The sequence below is a fragment of the Danio aesculapii genome, chromosome 22 (assembly GCF_903798145.1).
Source record: "Danio aesculapii chromosome 22, fDanAes4.1, whole genome shotgun sequence".
Lineage (NCBI taxonomy): Eukaryota > Metazoa > Chordata > Actinopteri > Cypriniformes > Danionidae > Danio > Danio aesculapii.
The window spans coordinates 21,491,154-21,508,653 of NC_079456.1; the positions used below are offsets into that span (position 1 = coordinate 21,491,154).

The 17,500-nt window shown below is 35.9% G+C and overlaps 1 protein-coding gene across 1 annotated transcript in view; it reads right to left on the minus strand.

Moving 5' to 3' along the window:
• Positions 1 to 17,500, minus strand: part of ssbp4 (single stranded DNA binding protein 4) — a 96,240-nt gene that overhangs the window by 43,889 nt on the left and 34,851 nt on the right. The gene's annotated exons all lie outside the window — the stretch shown is intronic.

Here is a 17,500-nt window from a genome sequence, read left to right on the forward strand (position 1 = left end):
GTTCTGTCATGTCATATTACAGCATCATAAACTACGAGCAGCAACAGACGTCAAAACTATTCATTTGTATCACAACCATGCCAAGAAATAATTATCAACCAGGGTCTTTTTCAGTCAACCGTAATAATACCACAGCCAAATAATTACATTTGTGCTGTAAAAGCCACAACAGGAAACATAGTATTAATATCAGAACGGCGTTAACGTTTTGAGCCTAGCGCACATCGCTGTTGAAAAATCAGATTTGGCAGTCACGGGCTCAAATTAATTAGTGCAATTAAACACAATTTGCAGCAGTGTCAAACCCTTTATTTTGGGTGGGCATTTACGACGTGTTGGGATGCTTATTACCAACAAACATTTACTTTGCAGCATGCACTAATAACCTTTCGGGATAAATCAGCGAACAAATTAAAGAGACAAGGAGTTGAAAATGTGCCACGCACCAGGAGAATGAATGTATGCTAAAGCAGGCAGGAGCTACATATCATGCAAACTGGCTTATGAATTAAATATGCAAACACTGAAGCTGTACAGGTGAAACCATAAAAGATTCATTGTGAATTTGATTTTCACTTACAGCTAGGTTGGAATATATGGGTGGTTTGGCGCAATATTAAATATCTTAATCAGAGCTGAGAATTTTGTTATTAGCAGATTAAAACATTTACAATTACATTCATATATATATGAAAATACTTTCAGATTGAAGGGCTCTTTCTTTGGAAAAAAGTTTATAGATAAATAACTACATGCAGTGGGGGAAATAAGTATTGAACACATCACCATTTTCTCTGAAAACATATTTCTAAAGGTGCTGTTGACTTTTTCATCAGATGTTGGTAACAACCAAAGAAATCCATATATGCAAAGAAAACAAATCTAATTAGTTTACAAATTAAGTTTTGTGTAATAAAATGAAATAAAACAGGGAAAAACTATTAAACACATGAAGAACGGGAGGTGTAGAAAGGCAGTGAACGCCCAGACAGCAGCTAAAATCTCTCAGTAGTTATTCAGCAACCCTCTGCCCTTCGGCATTGTAAATTAATATTAGCTGCTTCAGTTCAGCATCTACACTAGCAAGATGATGAAGATGAAACCAGGGTGGACATTTCAGCAAGACAATGATCCAAAACAGCCAAGCAAACTCTCAAATGGTATTAGAGAAAGAAAATAAAGCTCTAGAATGGCCCAACCAATCACCTGACTTGAATCCAATTGAAAACACAAAATAAAGATCAGATTTGATAGACGAGATCCACAGAACCATCAGGATCAGTTCCATGTCAACAGCTCCATTAGAATATCTTTCCCAGAAAAAAAACATAACATGTTAAATACTCCCCCCCCCCCCCCCCCGTACCAGCTCTAATATTGAATATTTTAATTTGTAATAGTAGTAGATGTAGTAGAGTCAATGAATAAATAAATATATTTAAATTAAAAGGTTATGAATAATTTTATTTTAAATGTGACGTGTACAACATTTTGATGCAAATTCCTGGGTAAATCTGCATATTGGAGTTTGTATTCATTTGTAATAAAAAAGTACGAAAAATGTATAATATTACAAATAAATAAAAATTTTTAATTTTAAAAATGAAAAATTTTAAATAAAAATTATAAATATATATATTTTATTGAAAAAAGTACAATGGATAGTTTTTTTTTAATTATGCAAATCAAGATTTAGATCTGGAATAAATCTGGATATTTGTCAAAAAAATGCATAATACTAGTAATAAACGAACATGTTTGATCGTAAAACTTACAAACTTACAAACTTACTGTTATACGTGTAAAATAAATTATATTTTTACAATGTTTTTGTTTATTACCTGAAGGAAAAAAATATAATAAAAAAATGTTCTATTCTACAAAAAAAAAAAGCAAATGGAAAATTAATAATAAATTATTAATAAAATCAATAAAATGTGATAAGCATGTGGTATGACTTTATGACTGGTATAATAACAGTAGTGGCAGTATAAATATTTAAATCAAAACTTCTAATTATACACTTAAAAATAACAATACAGTAAATATTACAGATAATAAATAAAAATTAATGACCTCTTAAAGCTTTTCTTTCCAATCTAAAGATCTAATCCAACAAACAATAAAAAAAGAGCTAATAAATAAAGCAAGAGAGAAATACAGAAGTCAAAGAGCATCTTCTGTAGCAGCTGATCTGTCCTGAGCCTTTCAGTGACTCCTGCCCTCTCTCTCTCTGTCCCTCCCTCTCTCTCTCCGTGTTCTCGTAATATGGGGCAGCCTCTAATCTGACCGTGCATCCCTTGGATTACAAACCCTCCAACAACAGCACTATCACAGCCTCCGCAGCCCCCAAAATCAGGTCAACATCCCTTCCCCCAGCCCCTTCATCGCCCTCCTCATCCTCAGTGGCCTGTATCATGAAAAACATGACAACCATGTGACTGGCTGTGCATGCATGTCAGATGTAGTCCAAATTTGAATAAATGTATGCTAAATAAAGTTAAAGCCGAGACACTTTTATTAAAATTTCATGCACCTGTTGATTATGAGATTTTGAACTTTTTGGCTTTTATGTTGTTCAGTCTAATGTCAAGAAAGCATCCAATATATATTTAAAACACAATAACTGTTTCTTTTGTCATACTTAATCAATTTGTGTGTAGATCTCAATAGCACACACTTTTAAAGGCTCAAAATGATTCCTAAATCTTCATTTCAGCAGTTTTAAACACCAAACTACAGTTTTAATTACAGTCAACGTGATAATTATTAGCCCCCCTGGTTATTTTTTCCCCCAATTTCTGTTTAACAGAAAGATTTTTTTCAACACATTTCTAAACATAATAGTTTTTACTATTAACTCATCTCTAATAGCTGATTTATTTTATCTTTGACATGATGACAGTAAATAATATTTGACTAGATATTTTTCTAGACCCTTCTATACAGCTTAAAGTGACATTTAAAGGCTTACCTAGGGTAATTAGATTAACTAGGCAGGTTAGGGTAATTAGGCAAGTTATTCTATTAATGGTTATGTCTATTAATGGTTTGTTCTGTAGACTATCAAAAAAATTATAGCTTAAAGAGGCTAATAATTTTGACCTTAAAATGTTTTTTAAAAAATAAATTTTATTCTAGCTGAAATAAAAACATTAAGACTTCCTCCAGAAGAAAAAATATTATCAGACATACTGTGAAAATTTCCTTGCTCTGTTAAACATCATGTGAAAAAAAATTCAAAGGGGGGCTAATACTTCTGTGTATGTATTTTAACTGTATATGTATTTTAATTGAGAGATTTGTTTACACATAATTTGCCTGATTATATACAACATTTCAGTTTGCTTGGTTTGATTCAACTCTTTTTTGTGAATTATGGACTGATAAATAGAGATTCCCAAAATCATCTCTGTAAAATCTTTTGACTCTAATATGTAAAAAAAAAAAAAAAATACAAAAAAAAAGAATTTTGAACCGGACTTCATGAAAAGTTCAGTTTTTAGTCAGACCCGCTAGTTTTTCAGGATTTTTTGCAATAAAAATGACTGATTTTGTGGCGGTAATTCCCAGTAATTCTTATTTACCAATTAGGTAGCCTACTATGTTAGGTGTGCAATCAGAAACAATGACAATGACACAAATCATAAAAAAATAAAGCTTCTTTATTTTGGTCCCTTTCAAGACAAGATCTAAAACAGCAGGGATTAGGCTAAAGAAAGTTTGTATAGCTCTTATTTTAATCCACGATCTTACTTTCTTTCAGATTTCACTCCCCAGAGCATCTGACATCATTCTCACACATGCGTTAGAGATTCCCCTACCACAATAGACCTAAAACACGGATTACCGTAAAACACTTCAATGGCAGGGAAGTGTTTTCTCTCGTTAACTGCAGTTAAACTAAACAATTTATCGATTTGATGATGCACATAATAATACCAGCCATGCATGTAAAGCATTAATAATGTCCTTTAATTCAGTCACGTTCAGCAGCCTTTATCCGTGAACCAATCTCCATTTGTTTGTTCCATTTCTCCAACTTTCTTTTGCAGTCTGAAGCAGGTCAAACGCACAAAATGGCTAATTCGTACCACAGGATGCCAATATCTCATCTTTGCTATGACTTCACATGTAAATCAATCGCACTTCATCTGCGTCGGCTAACTGCACAAGCTGAAAACTCCCCCGCCCCCCATTCCGTATAATGTCATTTTGGATTGTGAGGGAGCAGGTGAGACGTCATTTTTCGAGAGACACTCAAATATATTATGTGCGCTGCGAATGCAACGTCTATAATCATGTAAAACAATTCAATTCAACTGAAATAATTACAATTTGATTATATGATTTGGAATTTGATGTTTTATGAAATTATTTACATTTTTTGTGATTATTTTGCGTTTAAATTAAGAATTTTGCTGGATCGCAAAAATTAGCGACTATTAGTTGATTTTGTGTTGGGATTCAGCGTTCGCGGAATCGCAGAAAAATAAGGGGTCTGTTTAGTCCTAGAAATGTATGCAAATTAGTGCATATTTAATTAATGTATTGTTGCATATTCAAACAAGTTTTTGCCAAATAATTCTTTATACAAATCAATCAACTGTAGAAGTAAGGTAATAATTATTTGTTAATCTTTTTACCCTATTAACCTGCAGTGTCTTGCCCTAAAAAAACGTTAATAGATACCAATGGCACGGTTGGTAAATAACACAAGGTCAGTTTTTAGGAGCAAGTTATGATTTGACATGTCAGACCGCTGCGGTTCGACATTTCTGATTGGCAGCCGAAGAGCTTGTGGCCTTTGGTTGACCCCGTAGCCTTTATAAACTGCGGCGATTATTAAACCCTCGATCTCGCGCAGAGAGCCTGACAAAGCAGAGCAAGAGGTAAGAGACCGAAAGAGAAAAGAGTCAGAGGATGAGAGAGACACATGAGACACAATGGGGATCAGACTTCAGATGCCCATGGGCAAAATTTGAGCATAAACAGATTCATAAAGACAAAAAAAAAACATGATCTACGCAAGGTTTCCTGTCTAGAACAATATGCTAATAGGCAGCAATCAAATCTGAATTAAAGTAATGATAAAGAAGCTGTATTGAGTGTTTAAAACAGAGAGAACAGTGCACAAAAGCACAGAGGAGAGGATAAGAAGTCAAAATGTAGCAGGGCTGAAACACACGCTCAGCAGTGAAAATAGAAAGCTTGCGCACACCTGATCATCCAAGTGGATATTAACGCTACAATGTTTTCAGCCAAATATAGAAACTTTTTATTTGGTTTGTCTGTTTGTTTACTCCACATAAAGTTGTGACTGAAAACACATATATTTGAAAACCACACCATTGTTGTGTCCCTATCAACTAGGCCTGCACGATATTGGAAAACTCTGACATTGTGATACATCACTAGATGCGATATTTTCTACGATATATCAGCAGATGAATCGAATAGCTCTATATAACCGGATAGCTGGAAAGATTTCATTCATTTAGATGGATTGAGACGATCAAGTCTGTTTCTATCAAGTGCGTTTGCATAAATCACAATAAATTGAGTAGAGCAAAGCTTTATGGTTTTCTGGACAGTCTTGCAGTATTCAGGTACAGAAATTGAACAATCAAACATAAAATAACATAACAAAAAGATTTTTTTAATCTTTAATAAATCATTTAAATCCAGCAATCTGACTATTGCGGATACACATATTGCGATATTGATGCTCTAGCGATATATTGTTCAACCCAATTATCAACATCTGAAATTTAGAGTCTTCGAAAGTGATGAAGTTATGCATGTGAACAGTACATGTTTAGGGGAGTGTAGATTAAAGGAAAGTGCTAACAAAACACAACAACGGCAAAGTACTTGGAGGTGTTGATATGTGGATTTACTTGATATTACGACCAACAGTGGAGGTGCAATGACCATCTTGCACAGGGCGAATTCAGCATACACATCATCGCCTAACTGTCGACTGCACATAGTCACTTCACTACAGGTACATCGCCAAAACCTAGACTGACATACATAATACAGTGCGTTTGGTCATTGTCATTGATGAGTAAATGCGGATCGTTTTCAAAACGTTGTCATTTAAATATGAACGTATTTTAGAATGCAAAGGAAAAACTTGCATATTAGCCTAAAAGACAATTGCATCTTTAACTTTCATAAGGTTAAAGTTAATATTTCACTAGGAATCATAGAATTATATCAGACAATAAACAGTAAAACAACACTAAATTATTACTTTATGCTTGGCATCAATATTGTACTCAAAAGTATTTTAAATATACCATGGTATTACTATGTTACATGTCAAAAACAATGGAATATTTAGGCATTTTAATAGTAATGCAAAAAAAGCAATGCAGGGAAGAAAAGCAAGATAGTACAACGGTATACTCATGATGTTAAATGCCACGCTATATTTGTTCGTTTTTGTTAACGAATCAGTTATTGCAATGCTTCCTACACACAGACACATAGGTATATTAATGGCCACCCGTTAATATAAGTATATTTAGTGACACTTTTTTTACTATTATTATCATCCTTTTACACTTTTTTTGTATTTGCCCAATATAAACAAACATCCGCGATCGATTAGGCAGTGGAATATCTTCTCTCGTTTACCCGTTTGATACTGCTCGTTCAGTGTGCTAGAACTCTCAACATTCCCACAGACAGAGACCCGCACCTTTTTGCGTCCGACCGGCGTTTCTAAATCTACTAAAATGTTCAGTATTTAGATTTGCTTTGTTTTCTAAGCTGTCATTAGAAACAGTAAACAATTCATTCTTTAATCTAAACGACTCAGAAAAACTTTTCTAATACTCTGAGAGAGTGAAATTACATCTAAATTGGCTGCAGAATATTTGTACACCATTAGAAATGGGTAATCAACTTTTTTTGTTTTATTTAAATAATCTACACATTTTATTCTTTTAATTATTATAATTTTTTGAGATATTGGGCTCTATTTTGACGATCCATGTGCAAAGTCCAAAGCGCAGGGCGCAAACGCATTAAGGGCATGTCAGAATCCACTTTTGATATTTTAAGGACAGAAAAATTCACTTTGCGCTGTGGCACATGGTCTAACAGGGTTGAGCTTATTCTCTTAATGAGTTATAGGTGTGTTTTGAGAATAAACTAATCAGAGTCTCATCTCCCATTCTTTTCAAGAGTCAGTTGCGTCGCGCCATAGTGCATTTGCTATTTACATGGAGGACTTTGTAAGTGGAAAAACTAAACACTTCATTAGAGAGAAAACAGTTAAACAGAGCATCTACAGCGCGAGAATGAGAGATGCACCTCCTCATTGTTTACTTTCACTTTCACTCTTGTAGATAGGGAAACGTGTTGTACGCACAGATATCCATTAGCCTATACATAATTAAATTTGTTTGTTAAGCGCAAAGATTTGTTTCAAAACTATTTCTAAATTCAGTTCTAATTTCCAGCAAACGAATAAATGAAGTTTATATCCAAATACACATGCTATGCCCCATATGGTCTAAAACCTGACAGGTGGGCAAATCTAAGCTTGTTTTTAATAAAACAAATATAAATATGCATATAATAAATAATACTGCTAATAATGATAACATTATACAAAAGCAAATTTTTATGAATAAACTGAAAAAGCCCCCCGAGATGAAGAAGGCACGAAAGTATGGTTTTTATATTTATGTAGGCTAGAAAATAGTAATATTTTAATCATTTAATTCTTTTTCATTTGTTAAGATATTTGCGTATTGTTGTACATCCCGTGTGTATTAAGCAATGTGTAAGTGAGGCGCACAACTAATGTGCTTGGCGCTGGACAATAGTCCAGCAAAATTTCCTCAAAATAGCAACGCGCCAGCAATGCGCCTCAACACGCCTCCTTTTTTAGATCAGAACACCTATGGGCGCAAATATAAGCGCAAATGCATTTGCTATTTAAACAGCGTGGTGCAAAACGTCGAAACGACTCTTGCGCCGAGCTGAAACTAGCAAACAACAATTGTGTCGTGCCTTGCGCCGCATTGCGCCGGGTGTATGATAGGGCCCATAGTCTGTTTTATTAATTTTTTTCATTTATTTCTCATTAGCTGAATATTTTATAAATTTGATGATGTCAATATATTACATATTTTATAGATCTAAAATGCTTTGGCAATACTGTACGAATTGTCATGCCAATTAAGCAACATGAACTTGAATGAGAGAGAGATAGATACAGATTTTATCTGTCAGTGAGTGCACATGGCTCCTGAAGAGCATAAAAGAGAAATAGGGGATTTTTATTTATTTCAACAGTCTTTTTTTTTCTTTAACCCATTGAAAATAAAAAAATTTAAACAGATAATAATAATAATAGTGTTAAAAATCAAATCATGTTTTGTTTGTCGCACATAGTTAACTATTTATGTGCTGCTACCACTGCAAGTATATTTCAAACCTGTGGAAAGCACTGTAATGTATTCACTAACATAAGCAAAACAAATATAAAGTATAAATTCATGCTTGTTAAAGTTATTTAATAAAAATTGGTTGTTAGTTCATGTTAATTCACAGTGCATCAACTAATGTTAACAAGCACAGCGTTATATTTTAATAATGCATTAGTAAATGTTTAACTATGATTAATAAATGCTGTACAAGTAGTTCAATAATAGTTCATATTTGTAAATACATTAACTAACTTTAACTACCTGTCCCGTATTCAAAAGTGTTACCTAATAGCAAGATATTATGATATATCTGTATATTCATTCATTCATTCATTCATTCATTTTATTTTAGGCTTAGTCCCTTTATTAATCTGGGGTCGCCACAGTGGAATGAACCGCCAACTAATCAGCATAGGTTTTACGCAGCGGATGCCCTTCAAGCTAAAACCCATCACTGGGAAACATCCATACACACTCATTCACCCATATTCACTATAGCCAATTTAGCCTTCCCAACTAACCTATAGCGCATGCCGTTTTATTTTAATAATGCATTAGTAAATGTTTAACTTTGATTAATAAATGCTGTACAAGTAGTTCATTAATAGTTCATGTTTGTAAATACACTAGCTAACTTTAACTATCTGTCCCGTATTGTAGAGTGTTACCAAATAGCAAGGTATTCTGACATACCTGTATATGCATCACGTTATTTATTGTGAAGAAAAAGTAAAAGGATTGTTTAAAAAAAATTAAGTTTACCAAGTTGCCAAGTAAGAAATGTAAGGAAATAAAAAAAAAAAAAAAAGTGAAAGTGAAAATGAAAAAAAAGAAGAAAAAGAAAAAAGAAAAAGGAAAAGTAGTAAATGTCCAGAAAGGGAAGGTGAAAACCTCTCAAGAAGTGAAACACAAGTGAAACAAGAAAGCAAAAGAAAAGGTACCATTGTACATTTATAGTCCCACACGGTAATACAGTGACACCTGGATACAGACAGTCTCCAAAGTCCTTCAGAAAATATCATGGCAATATCATTGTACTTTTTTTGTGAAGGCAAGCGAGCAAGCGGAAAGAAAAGATCTTATGAAATGTTCAGACAGTGAAAGCATTGAATGTGGCAATTAAGACATGTAAAGAACCATCCCTGTTAAGCCCTGTCATTCTGTCACTGGGGCAGCGGGTATAGCTCTGCCAAGGTACGACTGAAGGCAGGTGCGGGCACAGCCTCAGAGGTAATCAGCCGGTCAGTGGGGAGCCATTTTGACTTCTAGTGAAAGCTTCCGGAAGCACATGGTATAAAAATAATAATTACTCTGCATTACGCTCACTGTCTGGGAACAGACCCATGGCAGCAGTTACAGCAACACAAGACAAAAACGGTGGCGTCTGTCGTAGTATGTGTGTGTGTGTGTGAAGGTGAAAAGTGGAAAAAATAAACACTCCACCCAATTCAAATAGCGTAATCTCCAGTTATAAATGCTGTCTGCGTGAGTAAATCCAATCTACAGGAACCTAAAGACGGAGCTTGTTTTGAGGGATTCATGCTAGTTTTGTGGCTTTTTCCTCCCAATCCGTGGAAGCCTGTAGAAACGTGATCCCGAGAACACCACTGCATTACAAATGGATGGTTTTACTTCTTTGCGCCAAGCCTGCACTTGAGATCAGAGTGGCTCGCTATGCCAGTGGTGCCAGACGTGGTAAATGCCAGCTGTGGGACCTGCTAACTTAACCTCACAACCACCAGCGCTGCCCATCGCTAGCGCTACAAAGAGGGACGAAATGAAACAGAGACTTGGAATAACTGTGGTATCCCTTGATTCACACCCCCTTGCAAGGTTATGAGAAAAACACACCACCGCGGTCTCTGTATTGACACTTGCAGAAGAAGCAGATGGTTTATTCGGACAAAACCCACAGCAGTGCAAACAGGAATCTGAAGCGTCGCACAAAAAGCAAGCAAACACCTCCTGCTTCTGAAGAACAGATCAGGAGAGAAGGGCGAGTCTGTCAATGGAGAATCACTTGATTTTACTGTCTGTGAATCCCTAGTTCACCATGATAACCATCATTGTGAAGGTCACTAGGCTAAAGATGTTTTTGTTACTCAAAACTCAATCAGATACTAAAGCCACCTTTTCAAATCTCCCAGTGACAAGATGCAAGTCATTAACTTCCAATCAAGTTGGAAGGATAGTATGTGAGCTGTGGATGTAATCCCAATCTAAAAATTTGAGCAAGATGAGGTAAGAGTTAGTCAAACATACAACTGACTAGTTCCCCAATAAATGTAACACTATAGGCAGTAGAGGTTGAAGGACTTTAGATTTTTGGAAGTCGACTTTTATGTTAGCAAAGTCGAGTCGATATCAACTAATCACTGGAGACATCATCAATAAAACACAAGATGCAAATGTTTTGTAACACGCCACAATTTGCAATTTATTTGCATGAAAAATATATTCACAAGCTGTTTGACAGCTCTTAACACATTGCAAAAACAAGGCAATGTTACCAATGATAATAATGCGTTAGCATCAGGGCTAATTTGAATGTTCAATAAATGCAGTTTAATGCTCAAAACACATTGATCACTGCACATTTTAGAAAGAATGTAGCAATAACAGATATTTTAGTGCAGAAGTAATGCATACGTCAGCACAGATTCATGTGAAGTTATTCATAACAACATAACGCACGAAAGACAAAGGCTGTAACGTTAAGGCTTATTACGCTGCCAGAGACTTGCTCAGATGCATTTTTACCGCTATGATGGTGCGTGCTAGAAAGCGGCTCAAGTTTATAAAAATCTTGGTTATCAGACGTCTCCACACTGCACATTTTCACTGCATTCTTCACCATGGATGACATTTACACACGCTATAAAGTTTGTCACACTTTCGTGACTGTGCACTTCAGGGTTCATTCACAAAATATGTCCGCGTCTACGCTTTGCAGAGATCAACAGCCAATCACATTACTTTTCCTGAGTAGGGTAAACGTGATTGGCTAGCATCTGCTCTGGGTATTTGCATGGAGCGACCTAACTAGCATCTGTTTGACGATTTAAAGTTCACTCAAAGTTCACGTGAATTTTTGACACTGACATAAGAAAAATAACATTTTAAAAATTACTTTAAATAATCCGAGGGCAGTTTCATTCAGTGAACCACCTACAACAACTAGTCGACATCAATTAAAAAGCGTCACGGCAGAGCATACATACATACATACATACATACATACATACATACATACATATATATATATATATATATATATATATATATATATATATATATATATATATATATATATATATATATATATATATATATATATATATATATATATATATATATATATATATATATATATATATATACATACATATATATACATATACATATATATATACATATATATATATACACATATACATATATATATATATACATATATATATATATATATACATATATATATATATATATATATATATATATATATATATATATATATATATATATATATATACACATATATATATATACATATATACATATATATATATATATATACACATATATACATATATATATATATATACATATATACATATATATATATACATATATACATATTTTTATATACATATATATATATACATATATATTTATATACATATATATATATATATATATATATATATATATATATATATATATATATATATATATATATATGTATAAATATATATATATAAAAATGGTAGACAGTATTATGGTAGCAACTGTTAATGCGACAACTGCATGCAAATGTTGGAAGCATCAAAAAGACAGCAAATAAAAAAAAACAACTAATTATATCAGCAATTATATTATTTATGGTTCACTCAACTTATAATAATTTCTAAAAAATGAACTTCAATGGCAAATTGAGCAACAGTGGTAATGCAGCAACAAAACCTGCACCATTCCCTCTGAAGAGTCACCTGTGTTATTCATTTAATGCCTGTAATTTATTCCATTTTCAGTGGGAAGAGAACATCTCTGGCCCTAAATCTGGGTTGGCCAGCCATCTTCAAAGTAACGATGGAGTTTAGATCACAACAGCGCAAGGGAGGGAGACTTGCAATTGTGGGAATTCAGACTGAGTTCAGGTCACACCTCCTCCAGACAGATGACATTTAAATTCCATTTATTTTCTTGGCAAACGGCACCTCGCCAGAGCATCTTACAAGAAAGTGCATATACTGTATCATGACGACTACTTAAGCACACAGTATAGAACACAAAGTGCTACTAAAGCAATGTTAATAAGACAACTAACCATGGCATAAAATGGATAATGCACACCCCTTCCAATCAAGTTAATACAACCATGAGTACATTTCTATGAAGATGTGATAGAAGTTTAAAATAAATAAATTACCCTCAGACACACCTGTCCTCTCTACAAGCAGACACTCTGAAATGTAAACGAATAACCAGTCAAAACAACTATTGATGTGTCTTACAGCTAGACAAAACAAACAGCTTGAAGCTCACAAACATACAAATTACAGCCATCAAATCTTTATGAACTCTTTGAGGACAACAAAAAGAGATGTTAAAAACATATTGCCATGCTGATCTAACAGATGAACTTTAATAAACTTGTGAAATTTGACCAGGCAAGTCTTATCCAGAAGCTAGAGAAGAATTAGCATGCTGGGGAACTGCATCCAAAACATAACATATGCTTGTCTCCTGGTGTTTTCTCAGCTGGGAAATCTACAGGGAGGAAGATTAAGGTGAACAACAGCAAATCCTTTGAGTGAAAATGCGTATGAGTCATTGTTCATTCCTTTAAATGTTTATTCCCGTTTGCCATCTTCCAAAAAGCTGGTAAATTTCATTGCGAGAGAGAGAGGGAACGAGAGACAAACATCTTTTGAGAGATTTCAAATGGAAAAGGGCAGAAACTGAACATACTAAAGGGGAAAAACGACAGGTGATAGCTAGGGCAGATGATGCAGTTCGAACAGCTCAGATTGAGAAGAGAAAAGCGGCACGTAGCTCACATTCAAAATCACAGTCACACATTAGTCATCAGGACCACCTGGAAGCTCATGAAACAAGAAAGACGAAGACAATGACCAATGCTTATTCACTTTCCACTTTTGAAGCGCTTGGATATTTTAAACCACCTGTTCCTCCACTCGTCTTTTTTCAATGACGCAGACTGCTGCCAATAGATGCGACAACGAAAAACATGTCTGTCTGTCGCCTTCTCCGAGTTTCCGCCTTGTATGAGTGTCATTGAGGAGCGCTCATGTCTGCTGTGTAGGCATATGTGACGGTTAAAATTGGTGTTAGTTATGTTCCAATTTAAATGGTGTAACAGAGCAACTCGAGAGTGCTGAGGGTCAACAAAAGGGCCTCCATTATGTACTGACAATGTTTCTGTCAGTGCATGATGGGATAGGAAAGCCATCTTTAAGAGCCTGACACTTGATGTAGCAGACAGATTGGTGACATTAGAGATGTCCAAAACGATGTAATAAAATGAACTATTCAGTGGGTTGCCTAAGCTACTAAAGACTTGAAGGGATATGACACCCAAAAGGTTGTTCCATATTTGCTTGACTTTCCTTTTCTGGATCACAAAGACATACATTTTAATAAAGGTGTTGTTTAGGACCTATAATTTTATAGCATAAATAGAGCGTGGAAACAACCTTCAAAATATTTTGTATTTTTTTTTAAGACTTACTTACTCACTCACTCACTCACTCACTCACTCACTCACTCACTCACTCACTCACTCACTCTCAGGGCTGTTTATATCGAAGTTGATATTTAGCAGCACCATGTTGGTGATTCGTAACATCTAATTTTTTACGAGGTGGGTCATTAGCCCAACGTTCAACTCCTAATCTAGAGGAACAGGACACTACAGACAATTTAGCTTACCGAATTCATCTATAGTGCACGCCTTTTCACTTCGGAGCACCCGGAGGCAACCAACACCAACACGGGGAGAACATGCAAACTCCACACAGAAATGCCCAGCCGGGACTCGAACCAGCGACCTTTCTGCTGTAAGGCGACAGTGCTAACCACTGAACCACCGTGTCTCCTAAGGTTTAACTCATTATATAAGAAGGAATTTGATAATTAGACAGATTTTGTGTTCACTTGGCAGACTTATTTGAGGGATTTTCATTTTATATGACACATATTTGCTAGTATGGATGCACAATATACTGGCACTGCTTCTGTGATCTAGTATTTGTCTTTTTTTTTGTCCATCTATTTGGCAACACAAAGGACACCACTCAAGGTCAAAATTTCTCAAATTTGGGCGTAACAACTATATAAGATAGGGTTATCAGTCTAGATAAGGTATATGCTCAGCTAGTGTTCACATACCGATAAACGTCCAGTGAACAGTTAATGTGACTTTACGGTTCCTTTAACAGCATCGACGTTGTAATGTAATTTAAACATAATCAGGTAAATAGACTTCGGCATTCATTTAGTTTTCAAGCGTAAAACTAGATGAAAAGCCGTTTACAAATGCGCCTGTCAGAATGAACAGGCTAGCGCAGAAATTCCATTGAAAATACTGTGGTAAAATAAATGTTCATATTTTTAAAAAAATGTATTTAATGCAGTGCTTCTTGTACAATCTGAGACCAACTTTCAGTGAAGATCATTGATTTTTAAAAACAGACCTTAAACACGCCAAATTTGTAATGACATACAGTTCACCCGAAGCGTTTGACCCAGGTTACTGAAAAATTTAAAGTCCTTCTGCATACTTCTACATATACCCTATTATACCTGTCACTAACTACTAGGCCACAACTCCAAAGGCAAACAGATTGTAAAAATATTTGACAAGATCTTTCAAATTATGAAAGCTCTTCACTTTGCAAGCAACTCCACATGCAAAATTACATGACAAATATGCAAACCTTTCTGCTGCTGTAACTAAATACCAGAGTTTAGACAAGGACTCTAAAGGGAGACAGGCATCTGTGGGTTTTAGTATTTTTGCAGTGAGCAGGTACACACATCCCAGCAAATACAAAACCTGCATACCACTTTCCCTTCCGTTCCTCAAAGACAGTGACCCTCATATTTGATGAAATCCTCAGTAACTGAGAATATCAATCAATGGCTTGTCTACAAGTATACTGAAGTACTTCCAGATGTTTACAAAAGGGGGGTGGGCAGTAAAAAAAAATATTTTAAGGAGTTTTTTTGATGGTACTAGAGACTGCCTGGTTTTGGGGAACTGGCTCTCAGATTCTGGGAACTCAGCCAAAGTCACAATCCTATAGCAATCCTCGGATTAGTTATGAACCAGATTCCACAGATCTCAAGATTTGCATGTTATATCCCATTATCTTTTCTCCCAACTGGTGGACTTACTCGCACAACCTCCATCACCGGCCACTAGAGAAAAACACTGAACCTGAGGGTAGAAAAAATAAGTAAGGAATCACAGTTCTAAAATTCCAGCACCAGAAAGTTTACGAATAAAATCGGTTTAATTTGTTGCCTGCAAAAACCTAGTCACTGCTGAAGCCCTGATTTGGAGAAGCCAATATAACTGCCGCGCTGACAGTGAGGAGGATTTGACTCATGGGAACTCACTTGTTTTTCTGCCCCTGATCCACTGACACGCTAGGGAATGGGCACTGTTATCAGCCTTGCCTGAGATAGCAGGCTTGATGGGGCGGCCGGTCCACGGGGATCCCAGAGCTGAAGTTAATCAGACAGAGACAGGTCTGGAGCAACCCATGGGACTGACACTGCCGCCTCCTCCTCCTCATCCTCCATCTCCACCGCCCCCCCATCACCACCATAACTCGTCACAACCTTCGCCATAAGACTCTTCACACAACACTAGCCCGGTGTCCACAGAACTCGAATAAATAAAAAAGAAAGTAGCCCCAGGTCTTCCAAGAAGTGGCTAGCCACTGGTTCGAGAGTTCATACCTACAGAAAAAAATGCTAAGGAAGATCAATGGTGCCAAGTAACCCTCAAGGAAAGGAGGAAAGGACTCTACTTGTTCACTCTTTTCTAGCCCAATTAATAAAAACAGTAAGCCCAATTTTGCTCTACTGGACGCAACAACCTGAAAGCAAATGGAGATTAATAGCCTGATGAAAAGATTTGGGAAAACATTTGAAATGGTACACAACACAAGCCGGATACACTCTGACCTCCTGAACTTTGCCATGGGTTAAAGGTCAGGGGAAACCGGTCATTAATCCTCAGACTAGAACTCAGGGGCAGGACATCTGAGCCTTTCAAATTCGCCCCGAGTCCCAGAAGTCCAGTAGCAAAGCCTGAGTCGAAGTTTACTTAGAAAAGGCCACCGAGCATTTCAAACAGTCAATCGGAGCAGACAGCCTATTTCACAACAGCCGCGTCAACTTTGAGCACGGGTGGTCAGTCGTGCGGAGGAGGGGGTCGTCAGTACACTCATTTCAACAATCCCAGGTGTCCATTGGGTGTTAGAAATGATTAGGCGTATAGATTAATTGAACACACGTCAGACTTAATTAAGCATGGCGTTTAATTAACCATGTAATTAATCTTATAGAGGCCGTACACACGCACACTGATTCCAATTGGTTGAAACTTCGGCAGGCAGGTGACATGGACCTGCAACTGTTCTCTGCTGGCAAGTCCAGAGAATTAAAAGTCTGAAGCAAAAATAGATGCATAATCCCTTTGTGACTCAAGGGCTGAGATTTGGCCCAGGTGAGACTCCAGCGCTAGCAGTTAGCAGTACATCATAGTTACTTTCATATAATCTTTGACATATTATCCTCCTCTGGAGTGTATTCACAAGGTTTTAACACTGCTAATGTGCCGGGTAAAAGATATTTGCACAATTTATATTTGATGCTATATTTCTGCCAAAGAAAACACACAGAGTGGGAAAGAGGTCCCTGTGTACTCAGCAAATTGTAGATACAGGCGCTAACACTCAAACTGCAAGACCGATCCCAAGTGTTGAGCAAGGGTCAGTGTTTGTGGTCACATTAAC